The sequence below is a fragment of the Lactuca saligna genome, chromosome 8 (genome assembly GCF_052625555.1).
Source record: "Lactuca saligna cultivar CGN05327 chromosome 8, ASM5262555v1, whole genome shotgun sequence".
Lineage (NCBI taxonomy): Eukaryota > Viridiplantae > Streptophyta > Magnoliopsida > Asterales > Asteraceae > Lactuca > Lactuca saligna.
The window spans coordinates 196663392-196669947 of NC_136424.1; positions in this window are offsets into that span (position 1 = coordinate 196663392).

The following is a 6556-nucleotide window of genomic DNA, read 5'->3' on the forward strand; positions in this document are numbered from 1 at the left end:
CATAATGTGTTTTAATGGAGTCCATAACTTTTCCTCAAGTTATGGAAAACCAAGAGTCACACTTGAATTAAAACCATTAAAACAAACACAAGAGTTAGAAACATGAAGAGTCTTTATTTTATTACTCTATTAAACTCATAAGTTACAAGAAATGAAAAGTTTTGAAAGTTACAAAACTTGCCCTCAAGTTTTGGAATAAGTAAAGTTAAGTTAAAACTTTAAGTTCCAACCCCTAGAATTTTAAAAGTTAAAATTCAACCCTTATACTTATATTATGATGATTTAATAATTATATATATATATGTATAAGAATAAAGTCGTCTTACCGCTAGTACGCCTCATTCACGAAGCCGGTCTATAAGGTGGGTATAAGGTTGTTGCCTATAAAATGGTGACTTAATGGGTGTCTACTCTCACCCACCGCTTGCTTGACTGGTGGAGGGTCGTTAGCCGAACGGGTAAGACAAGGACTTATAAACTCTCATTCAAAGTATGATGAATATTATAAAGTAACTGAATGTTTTATTAAATTCCCAATCTTAGTTACTTTAGGAAAATGTGAATAAGGTGCTAATCCATGAAATTACACTTTACAATTTGCCTAAGTCGTTGGTGGAGCGTGTGTGGTTAACCGGCACACTAACTTGGACTTAACAAGGTAGGTAAAGGGTGACTTAAGGTTTATTATAGTATCGGTGGAGCGTGTGTGGTTTACCGGGACATCGATTGAGTGATAAACTTTAAGGGTACCAAGTGATTTGCATGGTTACTTCACACCTCGTTTTGTGATCCTCGGTATCCCAGTCACAAAACTTGGAGGGCACTCTCGATATTGAAACATGCCTTTGAAAAGTTAATTGAATCTCAAAGAATCTAGGAATTTCTAAGAACCAATTATAAAACCTAATATCTAATATTTCGGTTTTCGTGGTGGAAATTGGTAAATCGTCATTCACCTACCTTTCAAATATGGTATAGCTTAGATTACGGCATACCTCTTCTAAGTTATATTATATTGTGATTGGATCCTAGCCTTAATATTACATTTGGGTGTTTTATTAAGGACTCTCTTAAATCTATACTAAACTTGTTCTCCTCTTTCAGATGTCTTCAAATAATGCTTCTGGCTCAAATCTTAATGGCTCCTTTACTCTTATGAGTTTGTGTGGGAAAGTCACCTTTGATGGATCCAACTTCAATGAATGGATCAGAAACATCAGGATGATTACCCGCTACGAGGACAAAGAATATGTCCTTGACAAGGAGCTTAAGGAGATTGATGAGACCACTGCAACTCCTCAGGAGATCGCTAACTTTTAGGCACATGAAAGGGATGCTACGAAAGTAGCATGCATCATGATGGCCACAATGACAGCAGAACTCCAAAAGTCCTATGAGGATTTCTACCCTTATGAAATGAACCAAGATTTGATGGAAAGATACCATCAAAGTGCATGACAAGAGAGGTACGAAATCATCTGCTCCATGATAACAACCATGATGAAGGACGGGGATTCCGTCACGAGCCACATATAGAAAATGCAAAGGTATGTGGATTGATTGCTGAAGCTTAATGTGAACTTCCCAGAGGAGCTTGCAATAGATATAATTTTGCGCTCCTTACCATCATGCTATGATCAATTCCGCATGACATATCACATGAATAAGGAAGAGGTCACACTCAGCAAACTTCAGGGACTTCTCAAGACTGCAGAATCAGGTCTTAAGGGGAAGTCGGTTGCTATCACTCCTACTCCAAACTCAACTCTGGTTTTGGCAATCGGGAAAAGTCGAGGGAGGAAGAGAAAGAGATCTTCGAAGGGTACCAAGGCTCGGACCCTTGATGGCTCTTCTTCAAGTGGAACCAAGAAAGGTTTCATTACTCCTTCTTCTGACCCAAAAGAGGCTGAATGCTTCTATTGCCATGAAAAAGCTCATTGGAAGCGGAACTACCCAAAGTACTAGCAGGATGGGAAGGATGGGAAAGTTAAACCCAACCATGAAGGTATTTACACTATCATTTCTAATAACTCACCCCATTCGAAATCTTGGGTCCTTGATACCGGTTGTGGTATTCACATTTGTTGTGACTTGCAGGGACTAAGAAGAAGTGAGAATGTGGAGCAAGGAAGAATAAACTTGATCATGGGGAACAGGAAAGCTTCACCTGTCACCAAGATAGGAGTTTATACTTTATCGCTAAGTAGTGGGTTTAGTTTAGATTTGAATAAGTGTTGTTACTCGCCAGGAATGGCAAGAAATATTATTTCCTTTCATGCATTGTACAAACAAGGTTTCACCTTTTCATTTGATAATGAAGTTGGTTCTATTGATGCTTTCTTTAATAATGTTCTTTATTTTAAAGCATTACCTTGTGATGGTGTGTATGAAGCTGTATCTGTTGTAGATAACTCAGGAAATAATGTTTTGTGTATTGATTCTACTAATAATAATAACTTGGATAAAGCATCATTATGGCATTGTCGTCTTGGACATATAAGCAAGAAACGCATAGGCCAACTCCAAAAGGATGGAGTCTTGGAGTCGTTTGACCTAAAGTCAGATGATAATTGCGAATCATGCTTACTTGGAAAAAAGACAAAGTCACCCTTCACAGGCTCATGTGAAAGGGGTGAAGGTTTGTTCGACCTTATACACACGGATGTGTGTGGACCATTTAAACATGCCACAAGGGATGCTAATCGTTACTATTTGACTTTTACTGATGATTACAGTAGATATGGATATGTCTACTTAATCAAGCATAAGTCAGAGACTTTCGAGAAGTTTAACGAATTTAAACAGGAAGTCGAGAATCAATTGGGCAGGAACATTAAGATGCTTCGATCCGATCGGGGTGGTGAGTATCTTAGTTCAGAGTTCCTCGACTATCTAAGGGAATGTGGGATTGTCTCACAATTGACACCTCCCAGGACACCACAGTTGAATGGTGTGGCTGAGAGGCGTAATCGAACCTTGTTGGACATGGTTCGTTCCATGATGAGTCGAGCTTCGCTACCAATCTCATTCTGGGGGTATGCCTTAGAGACTGCCGCCCATATCCTTAATCTAGTCCCTACAAAGAAAGTTGCCAAAACTCCTCACGAGATGTGGACTAGTAAAGTACCTAAACTAGACCACATCAAGATTTGGGGTTGCGAGGCTTTCGAGAGATGCGAGACTCATGATAAGCTCGAACCCCGAAGCGAGAGGTGTATTTTCATCGGCTACCCACAGCAATCCTTTGGTTACCTCTTCTACAGACCTAGTGACAATGTGGTCTTTGTAGCAAGAAGAGGAGTCTTTCGAGAAAGAGAGTTTATAAGCCAAGGAGACAGTGGGAGGCAAATTGATCTTGAAGAAATTCAAGAGTCAAGTGGTGAAGGAACTTCAAACTCTAGCCCTCAACTTGAGGAGGAAACTCCTGTTGAGCCAATTGACGAATCTGTAACTCTGAGGCGTTCCACGAGAGTTAGGAGTGCACCTGAGCATTACTATGGATTCCATATTACTGCAGAAGGTGAGACACTTATTAGTGATGGAACACTAGTAAGTCAAGATGACCCTAACAGCTACGAGGAAGCCATGGCAGGCCTCGAGTCTGCTAAATGGAAAGAGGCTATGGATAGCGAGATACAATCCATGTATGACAATCAAGTTTGGAACTTGGTTGAGAATGTACCAGGTCGTAAGACTGTAGGGTGCAAATGGGTCTTCAAGAAGAAGACCGACATGGATGGTAAAGTACACACTTATAAGGCTAGACTGGTTGCAAAGGGCTTCTCTCAAATTCCTGGAGTGGATTATGATGAGACCTTTTCTCCGGTAGCCAAGATTAAGTCTATTCGGGTTCTGTTAGCCATAGCCGCATTTCATGACTATGAAATTTGGCAAATGGATGTCAAAACCGCTTTCCTTAATGGAAAGTTGGCTGAAGATGTTTACATGAGTCAGCCAGAGGGTTTTGTCAGCAACGAGTACCCTAATAGAGTGTGTAAGCTTGAGAAATCCATTTATGGATTAAAGCAAGCACCTCGCAGATGGAATCTTTGCTTTGATGAAAAGGTCAAGGAATTTGGCTTTTCTAGGAGTGAAGATGAATCTTGTGTGTATGTCAAGGCTAGTGGGAGTATAGTTAGCTTCTTGGTATTGTATGTGGATGACATACTACTCATAGGAAACGACATTCCAACCCTGCAGGAAGTGATGTACTGGCTTGGGAAGTGTTTCGCTATGAAGGACCTTGGTGAAGCTGCCTATATTTTAGGGATAAGGATCTTGAGAGATCGGAGTAAAAGACTAATTGGACTTAGTCAAACTACCTACTTGGATAAGGTGCTGAAGAGATTCAGAATGCAAGACTCCAAGAAAGGAGAGTTGCCCATCCAGAGTAACGCCAAACTGAGTAAGACACAAAGCCCTAGCACTGAGGCTGAGATAGCACAAATGAGTCGAGTACCTTATGCTTCGGCTGTAGGATCGATCATGTATGCTATGACATGTACTCGACCTGATGTAGCTTTTGCCCTGAGCATGGTTAGCAGGTTTCAGGGGAACCCTAGCATGGCACACTGGACTGCGGTAAAGAATATTCTCAAGTACCTACGAAGGACTAAGGACTGGGTCCTTACCCTCGGTGGGAGTGATGACTTGAGAGTTGTAGGGTATAGTGATGCTAGCTTCCAGACTGATAGGGATAACTTCCGCTCTCAGTCGGGCTGGGTCTTTACCCTAAATGGAGGAGCAATTTCTTGGAAGAGTTCCAAGCAAGAGACAGTGGCAGATTCTACTTGTGAATCAGAGTATATTGCAGCTAGCGAGGCGGAAAAGGAGGCGTTATGGCTGAGGAACTTCATTGGAGACCTTGGAGTTGTACCAGCTATTAAAGAGCCAATGGAAATTTTCTGTGATAGTGAAAGCGCTGTTGCCTTAGCCAAGGAACCAAGGGATCACGGGAGATCCAGGCACATCGACAGAAAATACCATTTCATTAGACATCGAATAGAAGAAGGACTCCTCGTGGCAAAGAGGGTATCATCGGATGAGAACCCAGCAGATCCCCTCACGAAGGGACTGACTCGGGTTAAGCATCTCCAGCGTGCTCGGAGCATAGGGCTGAAGGATGATATTAGATTTAGTTAGATAACCTCGAAATTTGTAAAGTGTAATTGACATTAGATGATGAATAAAAGGTGTTTTATTTATGAGTAAAGTGTTACTATCTCTTGTCGATCGTTTACTATATTTCTTTTGCATGTTTTGACTTCCAGAATAATTGTTGTTTGGCATAACATATTATTCAAAACTCCACAGTCGGTCATATGTCAGAAGTAGGTATGAATCAAGACTGTCATGTTTGGTTGTAGAGGTCTTGGACAAGGCTACAGCAATCATGAGTGCTCATAAGTTCTGAGCATTGGACTCAACCCACGCTCACTGGAATCACTTCATGGAATTCTATCTCGAGTGATTGTGAGATGGTAATATCGTATAAGTCTTCAAACCTAGAGATATGATTTGTTACTTACAAGTTGGTTATGCATTGATTGTACGAAAAACGAATTGGTAACTCGATGTTATAAACCGCGCTCTTGTGTGTAATTCAATGAGTGGTAGAACAAACATATGAGTCGAAGTTTATCTGTTCCTTCTTGGATTAGAAGCTGATATCTGGGCCCCTCGATGATTTTGTTTTGACCTATGTACCGGGCCCGGTCAGAACTAAATTGATGTGTTCAATGAAGTTCTTTGTCAAACAAATCGGAAATCGGGAAACAAACTGTTGGACAATAAGTAAGACGTTGTTCCGTGTATTTGTCCGACTGATATCTAGAACAGAGGATTATATGATCACTTATCTTAAATGGCGTACCATCATCTTCTCAGTTCCTAGAAACCTTGTAAAGAGCTACGATTGCCGATCGGTTCCTGAAGTCATACTTGCAGTAATAGTTATTAGACTTATCCAAGTGGGAGACTATTGGATAAGGTGTCTAAGTCCATAACTATTTCTGGTATGTACTTGACCCGACCCGGCATGGTCCATTTGGGTTGCATGGCACCATGCAATTGGATAGACTAAATGAGAGAAATAACACTTGGAGATTATTAATATATTATAAGTTCTAATATATTAATAATATTATTTGATTAGTTTGATCAAGAATTAATTATGTGATCAAAAGATAACTAATTAAATATATAGGTTGATTATGTAAATCATCCATATCTTGTATAGTGTGCTAAGAGGCTCCATGGATTATCAAGTTGGGTTCCACCCATAGGATGCTCCATGGGAGTTACAAACCCATGGGTCATGGAAATGAAGAGTCATGAAACATTGGGGTTTAACCCTAGATGTGTCAACACTATATAAGAAACATATTCTCCACAAAAATCGGTTACACTAAGAAACAAGAGGGCTTGGCCGATTTTTGAGAAGTGTGTGTTCTCTCATAAGTTCTTCCAAGAGCATTTGGTGTTGTGTGAAGCATTTGAGGCATCACACTTGGGGTGCCAGGCTCACAAGGTTTCAAGGAAGACAAACAACAACAAG